Source organism: Lemur catta, chromosome 2, assembly GCF_020740605.2.
Source record: "Lemur catta isolate mLemCat1 chromosome 2, mLemCat1.pri, whole genome shotgun sequence".
Lineage (NCBI taxonomy): Eukaryota > Metazoa > Chordata > Mammalia > Primates > Lemuridae > Lemur > Lemur catta.
In genome coordinates this window covers 7,559,893-7,572,894 of record NC_059129.1, presented here as the reverse complement: position 1 = coordinate 7,572,894, position 13,002 = coordinate 7,559,893, and the positions used below count along the sequence as shown (strand labels likewise).

General features: G+C 56.2%; 1 long non-coding RNA gene across 1 annotated transcript; it reads right to left on the bottom strand.

The window, feature by feature from the left end:
- Positions 1 to 770: 770 nt before the first annotated feature.
- LOC123632374 lies at positions 771 to 5,383 on the bottom strand. The gene is made up of 3 exons (XR_006733353.1): positions 5,320 to 5,383; positions 4,579 to 4,671; positions 771 to 1,328 (listed from the first exon to the last, which is right to left on the bottom strand). It is a non-coding gene; the product is annotated as an uncharacterized LOC123632374 (long non-coding RNA).
- Positions 5,384 to 13,002: the final 7,619 nt, after the last annotated feature.

The following is a 13,002-nucleotide window of genomic DNA, read 5'->3' as shown; positions in this document are numbered from 1 at the left end:
TGCGAGGCCGGGGTTGGGGATACTGGGGCGGAAACAAATCCAGCCTGACCCCAAAAGACTCTCACAATGAGTAGGCAGTGCCCACAACCCACGTGGGGAAATCCAGCTCCCGCGGCTAGAACCGTGCCTGCCTGGGGTGGGTAGAGGAGGAGGGGCTGATTACTCTTCAGCAGCAGCAGCTGTCTGAGCCCTGGGCCCCCACCCCCAACCCCACCCCCACGCTGTCCATCTGTGACCCTTCCCCTCTATTCTGACATTCAAGGTCTGGAGCAGCCGTTCATGGGTCGCTCCTCAAGGCAGCAGGGATCCCAAGGGACTTGGCCTCTAGAGGTGGCCAGGGCGGGGGGCGGTGGCTGGCTGGCTGGCTTGTCATCCAGGGGGCTTGAGAACTCTTAGGGTGACCTGCTCATCCTAGTTTGCCCAGGACTGTCCTGATTTTAGCACCACAAGTCCTGCATCCCAGGCATCCAGGCACACTGAGATGGTTGGTCACCCTAGAACTTGGGTCCTATCTTGGTCACCCCCAACCTCCACTCCTGAAACCGACGGATCTCAGCCCTCACTGCACTCCGGCATCTCCCGGGCAGCTTTTCTGGGTGCTGCTGCCTGGGTCCCGCCTCAGACCAATTCACTCGGTGTCTCGGGGTTGGGGCTGGACGTGGATCTTGTTGGGGGGGACTTTCCAGGGGATTCTCATGTGCAGCCCGGGCTGAGAGCTCCTCCTCGGTGAGGGTGAGGCTGGGCCCAGGGCTAGCTGGGGGAAGAGCTTCCTCTGCCAGGTCCTGCGGGAGCTCAGCTGAGGAGCAGTGGGGAAGGACCATGGGACCCGGCTCATTCACTCATCAGTTACGCATAGGGGCCCACGATAGGTCAGGTGCTGTCCCGGGGCTGGGGACATGGGGAGGGGCACAGGGCACAGTCAAGGAACTTACATTCGAGTGGGGGAAACAGACTGTAAACAAAGAGGCCATCTGGATACTTCCAGATGACGGACGAGGAAGGAACTCGATGGGATGACTATGACTGGGGCGTGTGGGTGTGGAGCGACTTGGACACTGTGCTCACCCCTAGGCTGCTGCAGGGAATGGCCGGGAAGTGGGAGGCTTAGAACGGTGGAAATTTATTCTCTCACAGCTCTGGAGGGCAGAGTCCAAAATCTGGGCGTTGGCAGGGTTGGTTCCATGTCTCTCTCCTGGCTTCTGGTGGCTTCTGGAAACCCTTGGTGGTCCTTGGCTTGTGGCAGTGTCACTCCTGTCATTGCACAGCCTTTTCCTCTGTGTCTCTCTGTGTCTCCACGTAGCTTTGTCCCCTCTCTCCGCAAGAACCTTCTAAGAACACCAGCACCCGTTAGCCTATTAATAAATCAGAGTGATCCCACCCCAATATCCTTAACTATATCTGCAAAGATTCTTTTCCCAAATAAGGTCAAATTCCTGGGTTTAGGGTGTGTACATATCTATTTGGGGGCCACAGTTCGACCCACTACAGGGCAGGGAAGGCCTCCAGGGTTGTGTTTGGTGTGAATTTCCCAGAATTGGGTAGGGACATAGGGCAGTGTTTCCCAACCTTTTTGGCACCAGGGACAGGTTTCACGGAAGACAGTTTTTCCACAGATGGTGGTGGGGGAGGCGGAGCTCAGGCGGTGATGCGAGCGATGGGGAGTGGCTGTAAACACAGATGAAGCTTCACTCGCTCGCCCAATGCTCGGCTCCTAAGTTTCATGGAAGACAACTTTTCCGTGGAACCGGGTGGGGGTGGGGTTGTGGGGGTAGGGAGAGGCCCAGTTCCTAACAGGACGTGGAGCGGGGTTTGGGGACCGCAGATGTAGGGGGTGCAGGAGGTGCTGGCGGGACGGGATGTGAGGCAGCGCAGGGAAGGGCTAATGCGGGGCGTGACTGAGCAGGTCACCTCTGTGGGCATCTGGGCTCAGTCTTGCCAGGACCCCTGGAGACTGTGTAGAACACGAGCCTCAGAGTCACCCACCTGAGGGCGAGGGGACTGTGTGTTCAGACGTCAAGTCCTGAAAGTCACTGGTTGGGGGAAGCTTCCGGGGGCTTTACCACCCCGGCCCCTTTGGGCTCTGTAGCTGGGCCCAGCGGCTTCTGGAGGAGGGAAAAAGTTCCCAGGCAAAGAGTGCGAGGTGTGGGCAGGTACCAGAATGGTCCTGGTGGGGCCCTGGCTGTTGGTGCTCCGGGAAATGACATCTGAGCTGCCGCCTGAAGAACACGAAAGGGCTGGCCACGTGACAAGCGTGCCAGGGCACGCCAGGCAAAGGAGATGCCAAGGGCAAAGTCCCCAAGGCAACAGCGAGCTTGGTGCGTTCCAAGTACAGCCACCAAGAGCAGCGGGCAGTGTGGCCAGAGCTGGGGAGGGTGGGGGAGGTGGCAGGAGCTGAGACGGGAGCAGCCTCCAGGGCCACGCCGCCGCGTACAGCTGAGATCCGACTGTGCGGGCGGGGCTCAGCCTTCGGAGGGTTTTGAGCAGGAGCTCCCAGGATCCAGTTGCTGTCGGACAACAGTCTCACTTCGTGTGCGTCTGGAGGGCGGATTGTAGGGAGGGGCACAAGAGGACAGAGGAGAGACGATGTCACCCGGCTGGGTGGCCTCAGCCAGTCCCTCCCCTTCTCTGGGCTCCAGCTTCCCATCTGGAGAATGAGGCCTCGTGTCATTCAGAAGGGTGTTGGGGACTCCCGTGAGCTGGGTCGTGGAGGACGCACAGGGAGGGTCTTGACACAGCCCCTCCGGCAGAAGTGGCCGTGCCCGGACCCGTCCAATGCAGGGAGGGGCCTTTCTCAGGGTCTCCACTGTCCGGTTGGGTTTTTCCGCAAGTGAACTGAGCTAAAACTATGAATTACGAATGCCCTGTCTTAGAGGTCTGAAGACCAAGTGAGTGTGAGCAATGACAATTCAGTCTTCGAGGTGCCTTGGCAGCGTCCACGCAGCCCCGGGCCGGCTGGTCATCTCACTCCCGCTCTAGGAAGCAGGAACTGACGGGCAGTTTTCTGCAGCTGGCAACATAGCGCCGACTCAGCGTCCACGGTGAGGGTGGAGAAGGCCGGACCAAATTCTAAGAAAGTTGCATAACTGCAGAGGCTTGGGTTTCCCCAGATGGAATCCAAGCGTGGCCACATCTCAGTCAGCACCCCAAACACCCGTGTACCCAGACCCCATCTGTTTGGCTGCCAGGAAGTCCAGCCTTGTTCATGGTTTTCCTCCCCAAATATATCCAAGAAGTCCAACGGGGGCTGCAGGGACCCAGTACCACTGGGTACCAATGTATCAAGGGTGTCTACCATCGGCCAGGCATGGTGCTGACACTTTATACGAGGAAGGACTGCTGTTCCCATTTTAGAGCAGAGGAGACAGAACCTCAGAGATGTGGATTCACCTGCGGAAGGTGCTGATAGGTAGCCATTGAAATCTGTTTTCTCCATCCTCTGTAAAAGTAGGACAGGAGTCAAGCATGTAACTGGATGACATTTCCCAGCGTCCCTGCATTTGTGTGGTCGTGTGACTAGGTTCTCTCCAGTGGCACCTGTGGGTCTACCTCCCCACTACTCTCCTTCCTCTTCCACCTGCTGCATCTGGAAGTCAGCAGGCCCTAGGGTACAGTGGGGCCTCCAGATAGAAAGCGCCAGGGTTCTCCCAAGTGGAGACAACCGCCCTGCCACCTGCAATGCCAGCCCGGTACTATTACATGAGCAAGAGATCAATTTCTAGGACGTTAGGAAATGCAAGGTGTAGTTAATACAGCAGCCTCGGCTAGATTAATTCATGGTGCCCAAAGTTGTGGCAGAGCCAGGATTTGAACCCAGGTGGTCAGACTCCAAGGGTCTCAGCGCTTGATTGTGATGGTGTATGGCCTGGGGGCTGTGTGCCTTCGGGGGACCTGGAAGCGTAAGTGCCCCATGAGGTTGTCCCACAAGGCCTGACTCTGCCAGCACATTCGCTTCTCCACTTCTGCCGGCCTCGCCCCCCTAGACCGCTAGTGGGTTTAGAGTCAAGTTTGGAACCACCGTGGCTGCTGCAGAGGGTGCAGCCAAGGCCATTCTACTGCTGCCACCATCTGTGGAACTGGACAAGGCACAGATGTCCCTGCCGTTGTGGCTAGCCACGCTGGGACTTCCAGCTCAAGCCTGATGCTCTTGCGGGACGAGGCTGTCATCACTGCTGGGGAAGAGGTCTGCGTGGTCTCCCAGACAGCACGGCTGCTTCCCTCTTCGTGTCATGCTACTAGCAGGTGCCACCAGCAAGGCTGCCCGGGCCCTCGGGCGCACTGCACACAAGCACTTCAGTGCCAAGGTGGCCGGCTCAGGGACTGTGCGCGTGCCCGGAGCCCTCACCCCTCTCTGGCCCCGGCTTCTGTGCTGAGTCTAATCTGCCACTCGAGGGCCCCCGTCCCCTCCCGGGGGGCCTCATTTCTGGCACCCCTCGCTGCACACAGGTGCCGCATCGCATGAGCTGTGTTTGGGCATCCCGAGCGCCAGCAGGGAGAGGCACCCGAGCTGGGGGTCCCGTTTCTCCTCGGCCCCTCTGCCTGTGAGTTGAGACTGGCAGGGGCGAGGGCCCTGCTGCTTACCTGCCGACAGGCAGCCGGGTCAGGGTGCACACGGGCACGGGAGGGCAGGTGGCATCCACTCTCCTCGGCAGCTGCAGTCCTAGCTGCTGGGGCCTGTATGTGGAAAAAGGAAGGCAGAGAGGCCAGTGACTCATTTAGGGCCACCCTGCTAGTAAATCCCCGCCAAGTAAGTGGGTGGCAGAAGCGGAGTGGAGACGCTGTCCCCAGTGTCTCCATGGTGGTGGCTGGCCGGTGCCCACTGTGTTCATGCCCGTGAGGTCTCAGTGAACCTTCACTCCCAACAGCAGCCCCTGCACCCCGTAGCTAGTGGACAACCCTCAGCATTCTTTTTTTTTTTTTGAGATGGAGTTTCACTCTGTTGCCCGGGCTAGAGTGAGTGCCGTGGCGTCAGCCTACCTCACAGGAACCTCTAACTCCCGGGCTCAAGTGATCCTCCTGCCTCAGCCTCCCGAGTAGCTGGGACTGCAGGCTCATGCATCACCACACCTGGCTAATTCTTTCTCTGTTTAGTATAGACCGGGTCTCTCTCTTGCTCAGGCTAGTCTTGAGCTCCTGAGCTCAAGTGATCCTCCTGCCTCCGGCCAACCACCCTCACCATTCTGGGACCAGTTTTGCCTGCGTGTACCCAGAGCCAGTGGCCAGGGCCAGACACGGGGAGGAGGATAAATACTCTAGCCCCCTCCTGCCGATTGGAGACTCAGAGATGTCTCCAGAGTCTCCTGCGGGGTGAGTCACATTTACCTCCTGTTATGGGCTGAATTGGGTCCCCCCAAACCCCTGCCTCAAAATTCACATGTTGAAGTCCTAACCCCTGTACCTATTTGGGGACAGGATCATTGCAGATGTTAATTATTAATGGTTAAGATGAGCTCATACTGGAGTAGGGTAAGTCCCTGATCCAATGTGACTGGTGTCATTATGAAAAGGGGAATTTGGACACACGGGGAGGGCGTCATGTGAAGACTGGATTGTGCCACCATGAGCCTAGGACCTGCCAGAAGCTAGGAGGGGGCCTGGGACAGACCCTTCCCCAGAGCCTTCGGAAGGAGTGTGGCCCTGCAGACTCCTTGACCTTGGACTTTTGGCCTCCAGAACTGTGAGACAAGGAATTTCTGATTTTTCAGCCACTCGGTTGGTGGTGCTTTGTCATGGCGGCCCTGGGAAGTGACTGCATCTTCTGTGGGCATTTGCCTGATGCCACACCCCTGCGTGGCCCACCTCCTCCCTCCTGGGGGACACGGCCTACTCCCTGACAGTCACGTGCACCCTCGTCACAGGGTAGGGTCTGCATGTGGGGACTCCTGCCTAAGGCAGCAGGTTATAAGGAACCGTGGCAGACTGGCCAGGGGCAGACAGAGAGCGGAAATGGTGAACTAAAGTCTGCAGCCACATCCAAAGGGTGACAGCACTGCTCCGCTCCCGCCACGGGGGACGCAGCAGGCTCATTGTCACCTGAGCTTCCAGTTTCTCAAGAGAAACTGGAAATGTGGATCCAAAAAAAAAAAAAAAATGTGACCTCTGGTTTTGAAATGTTGGCAGTCAACTCCATGCACTCTATTTCTTGTTTTTTTAGACTGCGCAGGTCCAACCCAAAGACGTCTGGAGAGTAGACTTGGCCTTTGGGGTGGCGATTTGCAACCCCGAGTTAAGGGCTTGGCAGGATCCACACTCCCCAGCTTTGTGTGTCGGGGAGAGCCGTGGGCAGGAGGCAGGAGGACTCCTGAGATCTGCTTGTGATTCTACCGCTGGTTAGCTGTGTGCACCTGCTTACAAACCTCTCCGAGCCTCAGTCTCCTGATCTATAAAATGGGTACCAGCTTATACACCTTTGCTGCCTCCTGGGGTGGCAACGAAGGCAGATTGATGTAACTTATTTAGCAAACACTTAGCAAGGCGTGTGCTGAGCACGTGATACAATGCTAACACCTGTGTCCCTCCAGCAGCCATCAGTAGCAGGGACCACGGCGCTCAGTTCACACACGAGGGAACTGAGGCTCAGGGAGGTTTAGTAACTTGTCCAACTTACTTATATCTTATCTCCCAGCTGATAAGCAAACCCAGGCAAGCTGACTTGAGTGTCTGCTTTTAGCACTTGGCTAAGAAGAGCACTTGGCGAATGCCTCTCAATGCATTAAAATACTTCACAAACTGCTGTTTTGGGCGTTTTGTGTTTTGGGCAAATAGGGAAGAGAGAGAGGAGTGGATGCCCGTGACACTCTGGTCGAGCTGTTGCAGGGTGGATGCGCGTGGGCTGGCCTGGTCTGGACGGTGGCCAGGCCTGGGCTCAACCACCCGCCGCCCTTTCTTCTCAGCGGAGCATTTCCCGTAAGTGGTGGCTCCCTGCCTGCTGGCTCGCAGACCGGGATGGCAGCCAGCCATAGCCTGGGCTCCTCCTCTGTGACATCAGGCAGGTCTGGGCAACTTGGTCCCCGCTGCCCTCCCCACCCCAGCCTCCCTGCGGTGGAGGGCCAGGGCATGCCACGGCAGCTGCTCTGAGCTCTGAGCCTCGTGGCTTCAATGTGTCCTCGATGTTGACATGCAGGGCAGGGTGTTTGGGGGCTGATCTGGGAGGTGATTGCACGGGTGGGTCTGAGAGAGCCCCGCATTGAGACCAGACCCCCCAGGTGGGAATCCAGGCCTCTGTTTCCCCTGAGCTGGGAGGTCCTTGTCTGTGGACTGGGCAGAGGTTCGCTGCTGGGCGCGTTTCCCGGGGGCGTCCATCTCTTCATTCACCCACGCACTGCATGCTAGTCGAATGCCACCAGTGTGTCTAGCACTGTGCTTCGTGGACAGGAGAGGCACCTGCTCTTATGGAGACAGTACCGTCGTGGGGGGATGGGGAAGAGAAAGTTCGAGAAACCAGTAAGAAAACAAGAGAATTAGCGATCATGGAAAGTGCTAGAAAGGGAACAGACATGTTGGGCTGTGGCCCAGATCCCGGACCCTCGAGAGGGACGGGGCAACTGGGTGGGACATGAGGTGGGTTTCAGGGAAGACCTGTTGGAAGGAAACTTCATATTTTCAGCGCTGAGAAAATCAGGAGAAAAGGGCACCCCAGCAGGGGAGACAGCAAGTGCAAAGGCCCTGAGGTAGGAAGGGGGTGGAGTGATCGCAGCATGGGTGGTGGGGAGCGAAGTGCGAAAGGCCAGCAGGTCCCAACTCGGCAGGGCCTGGTGAGGGTCCCTTTGCTGGTAGGGACAGCCCACTGGACCTCCAGCTGCTGGGGGAGAGACCAGCATCACGATCTTCCCAGCACTGAGCCAGTGGGAAGGACTTGCCAAGCTCCGGCTGCTCCAAGAGGAGACCCGAGGTTCAAGGAGCATCTTGCCCGTTGGGTAACAGCCACTGCCCACCCTTCTGGCTGCCTGCAGAGAAGGCCCTTTTGGCTTGACATTTCTGCCCCGTGTCCTAGCCCTTGAGCAATGAGAGGCTTTCTCTGGCCTGTTTGCCAACTCCTCCACGGCCCGGTGAGAGGCCAGGCAGGCCAAATCAAAGCTCGGCTGTCCCTTTTGTCCTCTGGTCTGGAATTTCCCCTCTCAGGGGAGTGCCCATCTCGCCTAGAGAAGACCTTGCCACCCAGGGAAAGGCAGACCCAAGCCGGAAACAGCTTCCAGCACAGATGAGAAGAAACACAGAGCCTCAGAGGGGAAGACCTCAGGAAGGGCTGGCCACCAGGAAAGGCCACATGGAGGGGACAGCAATGACATTCAGTGCACACCTCCCCGGTGGCTGGCACTGTGCTGATCACTTTGCACCGATCCATCGTTGATCCTTACGCCACCCTCGAGGGAGGGGCTGGCATCACTAGGACATTACAGGTGTGGAAACAGCCACAGGGCACAGAAGCAACTTGCAAGTCACGCCCGGCCCCAAGTCACGCAGGGGTTCTTTATCCTGCAGGCAAAGGGCAGTTGGCACAAGAGGGTTCAGTAGCCAGGTGGGGGTGGGGTGGGTGGAGATCAGACCTGGGACTGGAACCCCACCTCCCACCAGGCGGGGTGGAAGCAGCAGCCCCCAGCTGCCCTGCCAGGGCCAGCAGCCCTCCTTACCCTCAGCTCCCTCGGGTGGCACTCCACCAGGTCCCGCCGGCCCCTAAGATCTGCCTGCCTGGCACCTGGCGACAGCCCCCCCTTTTCTCCCCAGCAGGGTCGCCAGGCCTAGCAAATAAGAATAAGGGAGCCCAGCTACATTAAAGTTTATTTTCATATGGGGTCCTACCCTCACTGAGCCGATATTCCAGTTAAGAGAGAATCAGAGTGACCAAACATGGGGCGAAAAGAGAAAAGAGATTAGAGAGATGTGGAAAGTCTCGAGCTAAAGTGTAAAGATAGTAGTTGGTGGCATGTCAGGGAGCAGGTCACGAAGGGCCATGTGCTGCGGGGCAGCATCAATGCAGAGGAAATGGCAGGTGCAAAGGCCCCAGGCAGGGAAAGGCCCCGCTGTGTTCCGAGACCCGGCTGCATCTGGCCGGTGTTGCAGGATCAGAGAGGCGGGAGCCACCAGAGGGCGGCCGGTTCTGCCACACAGTCTTATGAGCCCGGGATGGGCGATTGGCATCCGTCCGCCAAAGGGTGCAGGTGGAAACCACCTGGCAGAGGACAGAGCCCAGAGTTTCCGCCTCTTTATCACAGGGCTGGGGACAGCCCTGCTAAGTCTGTGCTAAGCAGTCAGTTAAGAATACCTAGGGGAAGGCCCCTGTTTGTTGGGGAATCTTTTGATCTCTGGGTCAACCACCACCATTTATTTATCCGGCAAACGGTTTGCAGGTAAGGCCCAGGCCTGTGTTCACCTCACTCCCTGGCTCTGGCCCTGCCTCCACTTGCAGCGGCATTTCTTTGGCAAGGCCTCTGCCATCTTAACAACTACCCTCTGGTAGGGAAGGGTAGGGTAGGGCGGGTTTCTCAGGATGCCGGGCAGAACACACCTGTTTCAGGCAGGCTGAGAATGTGCGGTCTTGCATCTCAGGGATGCCGCCACCAGAACACAGGCTGCGGGAAGAAGAGGCAAAGGACAGAGGGCCCTGGGTCCTCCTGCAAACACGTGGCAAGAAATGAGTACAGGAGAGAAGCCTCCTGGTTTAAGAGATTTACTCGTATTATTTTTATTCACATACTTATTTGTGTATGATTGTTACATGTGACGTGTGGCCCTTATTAGGATGCAATTAAAAGAACTGGGGGAGCTACGAATATTTATGAGCAATCAGGGTTTGCACCCCGATGGGATGCTGGGTAAGATCTCTGCTACTGAGGATAACTTCATTTTTTAGGCATCATGACGACATGGTGGCTTTTTACAATTGAGATATAATTCATACCTCATAAAATTCACCCTCTTAAAGTGTAACATTCAATGATTTTTAGTATAGTCATAAAGTTGTACAATTGTCACCACTAATTCCAGAATATTTTCATCACCCCAAAAAGAAATTCTGTACTGATTAGCAAGTACTCTCTACTCCCTCCCCTCCCAGCCCCAGGCTCTGGTAACCCCCTAGTCTACTTTCTGACGCTATGGCTTTGCCTATTCTGGGCCTGTCATATACATGGAATCATACAGTATGTGGCCTTTGGTGTCTGGCTTCTTTCCCTCAGCACAATGTCGTCAAGGTCCATCCACGTTGTAATGGATGTCAGTGCTTCGTTCCTGGGATGCATAAAGAATATTCCGCCATGTGGACAGACCACATTCTGTTCATCCATTCTCCCACCGATGGACATGCTGGCAGCGATGAATGATGCTACTGTGAACATTCACGTTCAAGGTCGTGGGTGAACATGTTTCCAACTCTCTCGCGTACAGCCCCAGGGGTGGAACTGCTTGTGGCTTTGTTTCTCGAGTCTATGTTCAGAGCCACATACTGAAATGTTAAGACGAAATGATAAGATGTTGGAGTCTGCTTCAAAATCAATGGATAGGGGAGTAGGAAACACATCCAAGCACAAAGAGAGACTGTCTGTTGAGAATTTTAAATCAGTGATGGGTACCCCGGGGATCTATTATGCTGCTGACTTTTATGTTTGTTTAAATTTGTGCATAAAATATTTTTGAATGTTGAGGCTCAGTTCAGAAAGGACTTCGCTGCCCCCTTAGAGAAACATAAGGTGGGCCACATAAGTAATTTTAAATTTTCTAGGAGCCACATTTAAAAAGTAAAAAGGTAAAATTAATTTTAATAATACATTTCTTTAACCTAATATATCCATGTGGTAATATTTTATTACAACGTGAAAGCAATTAAAAATTATTAAATATTATTATTTTCATTATTTTATTCCTACTAAGTCTTTGAATTCTGGCATGCGTTTTGCACGACAGCCGGTCTCCATTCAGCCTCCCCCATCTCAAGGGCTCAGTAGTGACTTGCGGCTTCCAGATTGGACAGAGTGGCTTTGTTTTGGGGCATTTAGTACACTTTTCACAAGCTCTGGTTTCTTCTTTTTTCACTTGGCTTTATGTATCTGCCCACAGCCAGAATATCAGCCCAAAGCACCTTATGTTTTTGTGTGTCTAAGTGCTGTGTCCCTGCGCCCACACTGGGCACAGCTGGGGCCATGCACCGGGGTCTGCCCAGGTCAAAATCCAAGGCTGACTTCCATGTCCCACCGCCTGCCCGACAAGGTCGATGAGCCCAGGAGGCAGCGCATGGGAGAGAGGCTCCTTCTTCCTTGGACCTCGCTGTGCCTTCCCGCATGGCCACCCTGTCATGTTTCTAGTCAGGCCTGCCAACTCCAGATGTTCACCTCCAGGGGTCATCCAGAGGCCGGTGGCTGTCTGGGCCTGGAACCCCTTCCTTGCAGGGATCAGTGCGGGGCCAAGACCAGCAGAGAGCGGTGAGGGGGAGAAGGTCATTGCTTCCCAAAAGTCCAGCCCCCAAGCAATCCCCCCAGGTTCTTATTAAAAGCAGATTCCCAAGCCCGGCCCTGCAGATTCTGGAGGCCTAGAGTCACCTTATAACAGGTGACTCTGCCACAGTCAGCTTTAGAATCGATGATGAATTCTCTGCATGACCCTCGGGCTCTCTGCCCACCCTCCAGGTTCGGTAAGCTGACCCCGTCCAGGTGTGTGTGGAGGGAGGGTGCTTTCTCGTGGGGAGGGAATAACAGGGCCTCATGCTGGCCCCTGCATCTGCAGCCTCAGCCCTCTGTTCCCACGTGGACAGGTCAGGAGAGGGGAGTGACCTCCAGATGGCAGGAACTGTGGCTATATCTGGAGGCATCCCCAACTCAGTGGCTGAGAATGACAGTTGGCCCCCAGTGGGGATCCCAAGGGGGCTTTCCCACCTCCCACCCCTGTGGGGGATTCTTTGAGCCCCAAGTCAGCAGACACAACAGCTGCTGATTCTCAGGGTCACAGGAAAAGCCCCTTGTTTTCTGCAACGGCTTCTGGCCTCCAGCTGCCCTCCACCAGCCCCTTCTCCCCACACCCCTCCCAGGCCTCTGGGGCCCAGCGGGGAGTGCGCCTCTCGGTTTGACACTTCTGCAGCCCGGAGCCTCCTTAGGGCAGGAAGAGCAAGCAGGCCTTAGTGGTTTAGAGCCTTACAGTGTAAAGGGTGGTCCAGAGATTAGCAGCGTCAGCCTCTCCTGGGAGCTGTCAGAAATGCAGAGTCTCAGGCCCCAGTCAGCATCTGCATTCTCACCAGAGCCCAGGTGACTGCACATTAAAAGGTGATTCATTTGCACGTTGAGGCTCGAGAAGCACCAGTTTGCTATAAAACACAGGTTCTCCATCTTGGTGCTCAACACCTGGGAGCTTTGACAACCCCGGGGCCAGGTTCCACCTGTCGAGAGCCTGATTTAGCTGGTCTTTGGCGGGACCCGGGCAGTGGGGCTTTTAGAAGCTACTCGAATTGCAGCAGTTTGGCAAATACTTTTTCTAAGTCTTGGCTTCTGAAGATGGCGTTCTGTGCCCAGGAGAAAGCACCTCCCTCCACACACAGTGGTCAGGCCCTTTGTGGGGGTCAGCTTAAGGAACTGGGGTGAGGGTGGGGGGCAGAAAGCCCCTGGCGGCCCAGGATTGGAAGGGAAGGCACCCTATCTCCACCCCTACTCATGGGGTCCAGCAGTGGGTAAACTGAGTCAGGAGCTTGCGGCTCAGCTGCCCGTTCTGGGGTCACCAGGGGTGAGGAAGAGGCACCTATTGCCCCCGGCGAGAAGACTGAAGGGCAGGACCAGCGGCTCTGGCATCTTCGTGCTCAGCCCTCTGCCCCTGTGGGGGTTCGGCAGGGAGGAGGGGGAGAGACCGTGTCCTGGGCCAGGAAACACTCCCAGGTGACAGGCTTTCTTTCCCGGGAGGTAGCCAGGAAGACCGTCACGTGGAGAAAGGCTGCAATTCCTGCCGACAATAATGACAACACTCTGTGCTCAGTGTGCCTGGCACCCCGTTCCGAAACCGGCTGCAGCGGCGTCACCCGTTTAAGGGCAG